Source organism: Zootermopsis nevadensis, unplaced genomic scaffold, assembly GCF_977971745.1.
Source record: "Zootermopsis nevadensis isolate Lab colony 2312 unplaced genomic scaffold, Znev_1.0 Znev_ptg000061l, whole genome shotgun sequence".
NCBI classification, from domain to species: domain Eukaryota; kingdom Metazoa; phylum Arthropoda; class Insecta; order Blattodea; family Termopsidae; genus Zootermopsis; species Zootermopsis nevadensis.
The window spans coordinates 7,990,930-8,003,274 of record NW_028259192.1 but is presented as its reverse complement, the minus strand read 5'-3'; the positions used below and the strand labels follow the sequence as shown (position 1 = coordinate 8,003,274).

Below are 12,345 nucleotides of genomic sequence, written 5' to 3'. Positions count from 1 at the left end.
TCATGATTCATCCTAATTCTCCAGGAGCCATCACTATTCTGTATTGGACCATAAATTTTCCGTAATATTTTACGTTCAAATATTTTAAGTTGTTGCTCATCAAAGCTAGTTAATGTTCAGGCTTCACATCCATATGTGACTACTGGTCATATCAGAATTTTATAGATTCTCAGTTTAAGTTCCCTCCCCAGTATTTTAGACTTCATTAAATTCTGATAGGCATAATAACATCTATTACCATTCACAATACGTGCTTTAATTTCATTAGTTACTGAATTTATAGTATTAATCTGTAATTAAAATTCTGCACATGTTCAAAATTATAATGTCCTATTCTCAATTTATTTGTGACATTTCTTGCTGCTCTTGTAACTTTCATATATTTTGTTTTCGATTCATTTATTTTTAGCCCCCTTAATTCTGTTTCTTCTATCAATTTTAATACTGTTTCTTCCAGTGCAGCTTTATTCCTGCTAATAATAGCTATATCATCTGCATATGCACTCACGTGTATTTATTTGATGCCTATATGTCCTGAGATCTCAAGTTTCCGAATAGATGCTTCCAGCGTCAGGTTAAAGAGCATTGTCGAGAGAGCATCTCCTTGTCTAACTCCCATATTGACATTAAATGGTTTAGTTAGCTCACCATCTACTCTTACTACAGCCTTGGAGTCTTTCAACGTCGCTCTGATGAGCCTGACGTATTTAGATGGGTGACCAGACAAAACCGTACACGAAAATTGCGCACAGAAAGAAGCTCACTGTCATGAATGCTCACACGAAAATTACTCACACGGACAAATGCTCACACGGACAAATGCTCACACTGACAAATGCACACACTGATAAATGCTCACACTGACAAATGCTCACACGTACGAATGCTCATATGGACGAATGCCTATATTCACAATACTATAAGTAATCGGAAGCGTTAACTGGTTACCGTAGTAAACCGACGTTTCGGAATCAAATTCAATAAAATATTCTCGGGCAATCAGCCGCGTTAAGTTTTTACCGTAGTACAGATTCCGTAGTAAACAGACGTTTAGGGAAAATGTTCAATAAAATCTTCTCGGGCAATCAGCCGCGTTAACTTTTTACCGTAGTACAGATTCCGTAGTAAACAGACGTTTCGGGAAAATGTTCAATACAATCTTCTCGGGCAATCAGCCGCGTTAACGTTTTACCGTAGTACACATTCCGTAGTAACCGACGTTTCGGGAAAATGTTCAATACAATCTTCTCGGACAATCAGCTGCGTTAACTGGTTACCGTAAGTAAAGTAAAGTTTGTCCCACTATACACCATGTAGGCGTTTGGGGTGAGTGGAAGTATAGCTCCTCTCTTCCTTGACCTCGGCACTAGATGGGGGTGAGTTGTCAGCATCACGCCCCGGCCGGCTTTACCCCCGGGAAAGGACCCCGGTACCCATTGTAGAGGAGGCTGGGTGGGGTTACCGTAGTAAACCGAAGTTTCGGGAACAAACTGTCCCCATCTTCAGTGTTTGTTCCGGTCCAAATTACATCTTCTGCTGAGGCAATTTCATCATACTATTTCGTTTTCTTATTAGTTTATTAAGCTGGACGTCTTTTAAGGTTTCGTTTCAAAATTTTAACTTCTTGTACTGTTTGGAGTGTGATACTGTGATGGACACTTCCATTTCATGGCATCTACCTAACTGTTTAAGACAAAGAATCAGAAACGTTAACTGGTTACCGTAGTAAACCGACGTTTCGGGAACAAACCCTGAAGATGGGGACAGAGTTTGTTCCTGAAACGTCGGTTTACTACGATAGCAATCAGCTGCGTTAACTGGTTACCATAGTACACCGACGTTTCGGGAACAAATTCAATAAAATATTCTCGGTCAACAACCGCGTTAACCTTTATCTTACTAGCGGTCCTTATCTGGGAAGTAAGTTGTGTAGTCAGCCCTACGAACATTCCCGGTACGGATCTCAAAACTTGCAACATTGTAAGAAGACTTGGCTACGTCTTTTGGCCTATTTTAGGGGCTGCAAATATTGAAACACTTTCTCTAGCATTTTGGCAAGGTCAGCCTGAGCTGTCAACCCATAAACAGCAATAAACATTGTTATTGTCAAGTGGGTTTTGGCTTCGTTTTCAGGCCCCTAATCAAAGCTTCTCACATTCCTCGGCATGATTGGTGAGAATAATGTGTATCCACTGAAGTAGGGGAGACAAATTCTTCTGTGTGGTCATTAGTTCACAACCATGGCTTCTATCATGTCGAATGAGCTTCAAAAGAACAAAGTAAAGTTACTAAGGCCTATTTAGGCAAGATATTAACTGCATTTTTTAAAAAGAACTCTATGTATTCTCTGTTCTATTCGAATAAATATTACTTTTATTTCGTCAATTTATCATGTTTACTTTAGATAATATTACAGTTTTCCGTAGAGCGTGCACAAAAGTTTACAAACCAGCCAAAAACTACCACTTTGCCATTTAAATTCCCATCGTGTAAAGGTTAACTGGTTACCGTAGTAAACCGACGTTTCGGGAAGATATTCAATAAAATTTTCTCGGGCAATCAGTCGCGTTAACTGGTTACCGTATTAAAGCGGTTAACGCGGTTGTTTGCCGGTGATTTTATTGAATATCTCCCCGAAACATCTATTTACTACGGGAACCAGTTATCGCGGCTTATTGTTATCGTAGTAAACCGACGTTTCAGGAACAAACTCTGTCCCCATCTTCAGGGTTTGTTCCCGAAACGTCGGTTTACTACGGTAACCAGTTAACGTTTCTGATTCTTTGTCTTAAACAGTTTGGTAGATGCCATGAAATGGAAGTGTCCATCACAGTATCACACTCCAAACAGTACAAGAAGTTAAAATTTTGAAACGAAACCTTAAAAGACGTCCAGCTTAATAAAATAATAAGAAAACGAAATAGTATGATGAAATTACCTCAGCAGAAGATGTAATTTGGACCGGAACAAACACTGAAGATGGGGACAGTTTGTTCCCGAAACTTCGGTTTACTACGGTAACCCCACCCAGCCTCCTCTACAATGGGTACCGGGGTCCTTTCCCGGGGGTAAAGCCGGCCGGGGCGTGATGCTGACCACTCACCCCCATCTAGTGCCGAGGTCAAGGAAGAGAGGAGCTATACCTCCACTCACCCCAAACGCCTACATGGTGTATAGTGGGACAAACTTTACTTTACTTACGGTAACCAGTTAACGCGGCTGATTGTCCGAGAAGACTGTATTGAACATTTTCCCGAAACGTCGCTTTACTACGGAATGTGTACTACGGTAAAACGTTAACGCGGCTGATTGCCTGAGAAGATTGTATTGAACATTTTCCCGAAACGTCGGTTACTACGGAATGTGTACTACGGTAAAACGTTAACGCGGCTGATTGCCCGAGAAGATTGTATTGAACATTTTCCCCAAAAGGTCTGTTTACTACGGAATCTGTACTACGGTAAAAACTTAACGCGGCTTATTGCCCGAGAAGATTTTATTGAATTTGTTCCCGAAACGTCGGTGTACTACGGTAAAAAATTAACGCGGCTGATTGCCCGAGAATATTTTATTGAATTTGATTCCGAAACGTCGGTTTACTACGGTAACCAGTTAACGCTTCCGATTACTTATAGTATTGTGAATATAGGCATTCGTCCATGTGAGCATTCGTACGTGTGAGCATTTGTCAGTGTGAGCATTTATCAGTGTGTGCATTTGTCAGTGTGAGCATTTGTCCGTGTGAGCATTTGTCCGTGTGAGTAATTTTCGTGTGAGCATTCATGACAGTGAGCTTCTTTCTGTGCGCAATTTTCGTGTACGGTTTTGTCGTGTACGGTTTTGTCTGGTCACCGATGAAATTACCTCAGCAGAAGCTGTAATTTGGACCGGAACAAACACTGAAGATGGGGACAGTTTGTTCCCGAAACTTCGGTTTACTACGGTAACCAGTTAACGCGGCTGATTGTCCGAGAAAATTGTATTGAACATTTTCCCGAAACGTCGCTTTACTACGGAATGTGTACTACGGTAAAACGTTAACGCGGCTGATTGCCCGAGAAGATTGTATTGAACATTTTCCCGAAACGTCGGTTACTACGGAATGTGTACTACGGTAAAAAGTTAACGCGGCTGATTGCCCGAGAAGATTGTATTGAACATTTGCCGAAACGTCTGTTTACTACGGAATCTGTACTACGGTAAAAAGTTAACGCGGCTGATTGCCCGAGAATATTTTATTGAATTTGATTCCGAAACGTCGGTTTACTACGGTAACCAGCTAACGCTTCCGATTACTTATAGTATTGTGAATATAGGCATTCGTCCATGTGAGCATTCGTACGTGTGAGAATTTGTCAGTGTGAGCATTTATCAGTGTGTGCATTTGTCAGTGTGAGCATTTGTCCGTGTGAGCATTTGTCCGTGTGAGTAATTTTCGTGTGAGCATTCATGACAGTGAGCTTCTTTCTGTGCGCAATTTTCGTGTACGGTTTTGTCTTGTACGGTTTTGTCATGGAACCATTTAGATGGTATCCCTAATAGGAGAATATCATTTAACATTTGGTCCCTATTGAGACTATCAAATGCTTGTCTGAAGTCCACATATAAATGATTTAAGTCAATGTTATATTCATAGGCTTTCTCTTGAATCTGTCTCAATACAAATATCTGGTCTATCGTTGATCTATCTGCTCTAAAGCCACACTGATACTCTCCTAACATCTCTTCTACATATACAACCAATCTATTATATAGAGTACTTGACAAGATTTTATATATTACATTCAGAAGTGTAATTCCTCTATAATTGGTACACTCCATTTTATCTCCTTTTTTATGTATAGGTTGTATTACTCCTAGGGTCCATTCCTCTGGAATCTTTTCTTCTTTCCAGATCAACAATATCAGATAATGTATTCTCTCCCATAACTTGACTCCCCCTTTTTTTAGTAGTTCAGCAGTAACCCCATCACTTCCGGGTGCTTTACCATTTTTCAGACATTTGATTACTTTTTGCACTTCTTCAAACGTAGGATCTTCAATGTAATTATCCACAGTATAATATGTTGGCTGCCCTGTCTCAATTATATTTCCGTTCAGGATACCACTAAAATACTCTTTCCATCTATTAACAATATCACGGTTCTCTGTCAATAGATTTCCTTGACTATCTTTACATGCTACAACTTTCGGTCTGTATTCTTGTGTTACTTCTTTAAGCTCCTTATGAAATTTTCTACTTTCATTTCTACGATGGTGTTCTATCATATTGTCGATCTTTCTTCCTAACATTTCTCTTTTGTTCTTTCTACATATTCTGGTGGCCAATATCCGTTTTTCATTATAAAGATTTCTATTAGCTCTCGTATTTCGCTGTAAACATTTCATTCTAGCTTGCTTCTTCTGTTCCACGACCGATCTACATTCATCATCATACCAATCTTCATTTCTTGATCTTCTTGTCTCTCCAACAGTTATATGTGCTGTATTTAAAATGGCATTCTTTATGCAGTTCCATTCATCTTCAATATCAGGCCCTTTTTCTATCTTTTGTAATTCTAAGTTTAAATTACATTGATACTCCTGTACTGTACCCCTATCTTCTAATTTGTCTACATTCCACCTTTTAATTCTTTCCATTTTCCCTTTCATAACCATACATATTTTTTGCTTCATTCTAAACCCAACTAAATAATGGTCCGAGTCAGAATTTGCCCCTCGGAATGTGCGCACATTTTCTACATCTGTCGCCCATCTCCTAGATACCAATATATGATCTATTTGATTAAAATTATTTGTTCCAGGAATTTTCCAAGTACCCTTATGAATATCTTTCCTTGGGAAGTATGTGCTCATGACCCTTAAATTATTTGCAGCTGCAAATTGTGCTACCCTTAGGCCATTATTATTGGTTTCTTCATGTAGACTATTCCTTCCAAATAGTTTGACATAGACTTCTTCTTTCCCAAGCTTTGCATTATAATCACCAAGTACTATTATCATGTCATGTTTCGAAATTTTATCACATACAGACTGCAATTCATCATAGAAACCATCTACTGCCACCTCTTCTGTCCCCTCGGTTGGTGCATAGACATTAACAAGTGTTATATTATGGAGTTTCCCTTTTACTCTAAGTGTACATATTCTTTCACTTACTGGCGTAAAGGCCAGCACAGCCTTACGCATTTGTCTGGTAACAATAAACCCTACTCCACATTCTCCTTGCCTATCGTCTTTCCCAGAATAATATATGGAGAAGTTTGCCTTATTTATTACTCCCTTATTTTTCCATCTAATTTCTTGTATAGTGACAATTTCCATTCTATATTTTATAATTTCATCAGCTATACCATTCATCGCTCCTACTTGTAGCAGAGTGCGCACATTCCATGTTCCAATATGTAGTACCAAATTTTTATCCTTGTTCCTAGCTAATGTTCGTCTTCGTGAGGACAGTCCGGCTTCATTCATCAAATTATTCTCAACTTTATTCTTTTTTACGATGCAAGGTTGTTAGCCTTGCGACCAACCCCCAACCTGGAGGACCAGGGTACCCGTCTTAGTCTGACCTCTCCCCCTCGACCAATCTGGCTAGGGAGGCCCTACCAGTAGCAATGCTACCGCCAGCATAGCTCTTGGGGTCACTGAGGTACTCAAGCCCCACCACCACGACAAGGTGCAGGTACCATTAAGTGGGGACCTATAAGTACTGCCATATGTAATTTTCTCTTTTGGAGTTTCATACGAAGTTACTGTTATTCAGATCAAAACCATTAGCATCGTATGTAGTATACAGAACATTAAGTATGTAAGATAAATAAACTTGTGTCGTACTGTGAGGAAAGACACAAATTACAAGTGTTTGAAAAAAGGATGATACTGGAAACAGACAGAAGAAGTAGGGACCGATCTATGAGTTGTGTAACAAGAAACTTTGTGGTTCATACAGCTCACTGAGTATTGTTACTGTAGTTTAATTAAGGACAGTAAAATGGGCTGGTCATGTCGGGAGAGAATAAATTCTAAAAAAAATTGGTGGGAAAACCTCCGGCAAAGTTTGAATTTGGAACATCAAGAAGAAGAGGGGAAGACAGAATTAAGAGGGATCCTGAAGACGTATGTTGTTAGGGCTGGAGATGAATGCAGTCGGCACAGGACAGTGTCCCATGGTGGTCTTTGGTATTAGTCAAGCTCGAAGTTCTGTTTCTACTACCAGAGACTTAATAACTGAGTTATGACTCAATTTAAAATTTTCTTTCCATCAACAGGACAAACGTACAAACTCATTTTGTGGAACTTCAACATATATGGCACCTGAAGTGATCTGGCCACGGCATATTATGAATGTTCCTACAAATCTCTTGAAATACTATTTGTAAATCAACAGTTACAGACATGGTGACAATATAAAACTTTGAGGTTATGTTTGACAAATTTGACATAGAGTGTGAATATAAAAGTTCTCTGCTCCCTAAAAACTAATAACTTTTTCTGACATATTTACAGTTTCAGGTTTTAATAAAAGCATATGACCTGAGTTGGATTTGATCATGTGACCATCTGTGCATGAGACAAGAGCACCAATTTACGAGTTACATTTCATTATAGGAGATGGTGCACAAGCATAATGATTGCAGCTGAGTATAACTAACAGTTGCACCTGTATTTGGTTGGATTCACTATGTGCACTTAATTCAATAATTAACCCTTTGGGTTTTAAGTTCATCTAATTAATAATAAACAATTCAGTTGCCACTGTAAAGAAAACAACTCATCACTAAAGATTGTTTTTGATTCTGTTTAAGGAAATAATTGCTTTGTAATTTTAGAATTATACAAAACCCAGAAAATATATTCTGTGGGTAAAATTCAGAGTTACAGATGATTAAAGGTAGTGGAACATGCAAATACCACTCAGCCTTAAAAGTGAAATATTAATTTTGGAATGTTGTTATCAGAGCAATTATTGCAAGACTAAATTGTCAATTGACTTAACTGGAATGCTGTCTCAAAATAGTCAGTATAGCATTAGAATTACATTTAATATGTATTTATATTCCTTTTGTATATGGTTAATTGAGACTCATACATGAGAGATCTGTTGATGAAGTTGCATAATTCTAAATGTATTTCTGTTTGCTGAACTGGAGTGCCTCTTCACTGGTTTCTGTGGGTTGTAGCACTAGAAGGTGGTGCATCATTTACAAATGTTGTCTCCCCTAATTTGAACAGCAGCAGGGCTCAGAGGTCTCAACATGGAAGATTTGAAAGATCTCTGATCCCCAGTAAGTACCAAACAGACATCTGTCAAGGCAGTCTTCAAAAAAATATTCTTTAGGTTCTGGTTTTGAATTGATTCCCATTTTTAGAATTATATTAAGAAATGGTTTGATCTCTGTCAGGGTCAGATGTTTCTTAGATTCTTATTTTTAAACGATGATTTCTAATTTTATCTTTCTAAAATAGTTTGGTCCATTAATAATTCATGATTAAAAATACTCTGACAAGAACTCCATAAAGATTATGATGGGGAAGAATGTGACTTGGCCACTGGAGGCTTGAAATTCTTTGCTAATACACATGATTTGAAAAGTTTGGGTAGGAATTGTCATTCATCTTTCGGATACCATCAGCTCTTCCACTCTCATTTTCATGAACGCTGGCTTTATTCACATCACTACTTAAAAAATAAAGCGGTCCCAATACACGCCATGGGGCAAGTGGAACAGAGGGGGTATAACTGCAGCCTTGATACAGCCTTGACATTAACAGAAGATGGGGGTGAGTGGTCAACATCATCACACCCCAGCAGTGCTTTACCCTTAAAGAAGGGACTTACGGTACCCATTGTGCAGGGGTCCTAGAGATGTTCTGCACTCAGAGGCCAAAAGAAAAATCCTTAGCCCCTGCTGGGGATTGAAGCCCAGTCAAAAGTCAGACAGAACCCTGACTGACCTACCCTGCTTCTTCCTCACTGTCATTATCAGTTTTTTATTTATGTTAATTTTATGAAGCAGATTTAGATCAAAACTCTTCACCTCATTAATCATCAGTTCTTACTTTATTTTTTGTTTCTGTTACTATTCTTATAACCTTGTTGAGTTGGCATTAGTTCTTACTTAATTTAGCTTTGCACATAGTAGAGAGATTATTCAGAAGGCTGTGATTCTGATACAGTGATTCTCAACCTTTTGGTTCGTACATGGCATACTCTCTTTTTTTATTGTGGTACAGTACAATCAAAACTGAGAACTAAAATTTACAAATAATATAAAATTATCAAAAACCAAAGAAAATGAATTTTAACTTATTACAAATATACAGAATGAGTCAAAAGTATGTTTACAAACTTTGTGTGCATTTTCCAGGATCAAAAATAAGAAAAAAATTTTGAACATGTGGTTGCAAATGTTTCATTTTCGAAATAACAGTTTCAGTGAATTACTTTATGACAAAGTGAATCCAGCTTGCAGCAAAAATTTTCAATTAACGTTTCGGCAGGAATTTGTTGGTGACATTCTCATTGGTCCACGCACATGCTTCCATCATGTCTAGGAGGACTTTCATATAGGCGATTCATAAGAAGACACTTGCCATGTCTCCTTGAAGATGTACCACTGAATACAAGAAGACAGATGTGGTTTATGGACGACTGAACCCAGAACACTTCTCCAGTCGTGTCAGAGATCATCTCAATGAACAGTACCCTCAGCGATGGATTGGACGCGGTGGCCCAGTAGCATGGCCACTGAGGTCACCGGACCTGACTCCATTGGACTTTTATCTGTGGGGTCACTTGAAGTCCGTCGTTTATGTAACACCCATAAACAATGATGACGACCTATGGGAATGTGTGCAGAATGCATGCCAGATGATATGAGGAAACCCTGGTGTGGACGAACGAATTGGTCAGTCTTGTGTACGTCGTGCTCGTGCATGTGTGGAGATTGGAGGAACAACCTTTGAGCATCTGTTATAAAGAAAAATCCCTGTCCTTATACTTGGCAATAAAGGCATACATTGAAAATTATTTTTGGCTATTATTTTTAAAAACTTGCATTTGCGAACACATGTTCATAGGAATATTTTTTCTTATTTCTGATCCAGGAACATGCACACAAAGTTTGTAAACATACTGCATACTCAATTACAGATAACAATGTGCAAACAGTTATTTCATTTTTTTAACTTGCATATTTAGTAATTTTGTACAACCTTTCATGTATTCAGATGATTGCAGCTCAGTTGGTAAAATCTCATGGCACTGTATTTCAGAACCACTGATCTGATACATGAAGTTCACTGAAAAGACACAGGTGAAACACCTGACATCAGATGCAGCCTTCATAGGAAAAGTAGTTAATTCATACACAATTCCTCTCTCCTACAAGTTGCTGTGACACAGTGACAACTTTTCCCCTGTGCTCAGACCACATTGTCACAGATCTGTGTCTTTCCTTAATATTAGTTTGTGTTCCATGATTGTGTATAAGATATTAATGTTTGTAGGCACATTTGCAACACTGCACACTGTAGAAGATACACACAAATGCATGTTCCGTAAAGTGTTTGTTATTGCTGTCAGGTTTTATCCAAAATTCTAGTTTAACTTCTAAAGTCAAATTTCATGATACTGTGTTTAGAGTTCTGGAGTTACTACGTGCAGAAGATAGACATCATGAAGCTTGGCTCTGTTGAGGGTACTGCCAGTTTTCTAACTCAACCTAATATCAGTGTGTTGGTCCATAATGCTGCAGCAAAAGTGTACTGGTGGAGAAGCCCATTCTTCGTCATCTTTAGCCAATTTTTCGTGTGGTTTGTTCCGCACTGCCTTCTCCCTTGCATAGCTTCAACCCTGTATGCAGATGAATGAGGCCTTTCTCCGTCTTTTGATTTGCATTTAAGGAGATTGGTTTTGGCTGCTTCTGTAACTTTCTACGGACGTACTTTGTCCAGGTGGCTGCCATCGTACTGAAGACAACATGATCAGATATCACAGTGTAGACAAATGGACCAAAGAATAATAATGAAATCATCTGATGCCTGATGACAGAGGCAGTATGACCTCTAAAACGTTGGTTAACATCGACCAGACTACACAACGCAACAACCCAGAAGACAGAAATCTTCATACTCACCGCCCTGATGATGGAGGCAGTATGACCTCAGAAATGTTGGTTAACATCGACCAGACTACACAGCGCAACAACCCAGAAGACAGAAATCTTCATACTCATAGCCCTGATGATGGAGGCAGTATGACCTCTAAAACGTTGGTAAACATCGACCAGACTACACAACGCAACAACCCAGAAGACAGAAATCTTCATACTCATCGCCCTGATGATGGACACAGTATGACCTCTGAAACGTTGGTAAACATCGACCAGACTACACAGTGCAACAACCCAGAAGACATAAATCTTCATACTCATCGCCCTGATGATGGAGGCAGTATGACCTCCGAAACGTTGGTTAAGGACATAACAGCTGTTTATTGATAAATACATCTGTGGCAAAATGAATGTAGCATTTTCAGTGCACATACCTTGAAGTCAAAGTGTCCTGGGCCCAATATGTTATTTTATTAATATTCATTTCATGGCCTAACCTACTGTACATAAACTCAAGCGCTTCATTGTCTGATATGTATGTGGTATACACATTTCAGGAGTTGGCTTTACGCTTGTCTTCAGAAGATGGCTGTCATTATACAGACAGATTATGTATTGCTGTTAGTTATATTCTCATTTTATATTCATTCGCAACATGTGCAGTGATAGCACAACAAATGCATATACAATTAATTTGAATTACCAAAATGAATAACAAACTTCTCTGATTATTGTCCTCCAGGAAAGTGATATCTGCCTTTCCTAACAGAGATGTAATGATTTTACAGTCTCTGAAGGTCACCATATAAATTACGAATATTACTAATACAATTTTCCACGAATAAGGTTGTATTAATACATTCATAAAAGTGACCACTGTGAACAGATGGGTGAAAACTGAATGCCATAAATAAAAAAATACTGTCGTAATAATTAAACCACTTAATAAATAAATAACATTGAAGCCAAATATATGCCTAATACAACCTATGTACATATCACAAGCAGTCCTGTATAAAACTACACATAAGTATGGATATTGAACGTTCATATAGGTTACTAGACAATTAACAATCTCAATAGATACATTATAATTTGTGTGACCATATTTCATCACTATTAATGTTAGAATAATTTAAACTACACCGCCACGGTGGTCTAGCGGTTACAACGCTGGCCTTGTAATCCTGGGGTCTCAGGTTCGATTCCCAGTGGTGCCCGAATTTAT

General features: G+C 38.5%; 1 long non-coding RNA gene across 1 annotated transcript; it reads left to right on the top strand.

Moving 5' to 3' along the window:
* Positions 1-5,312: 5,312 nt before the first annotated feature.
* On the top strand, positions 5,313-12,081 carry LOC147871176 (uncharacterized). The gene is made up of 2 exons (XR_015532583.1): positions 5,313-8,288; positions 10,960-12,081. It is a non-coding gene; the product is annotated as an uncharacterized LOC147871176 (long non-coding RNA).
* The last annotated feature ends 264 nt before the right edge of the window (positions 12,082-12,345 follow it).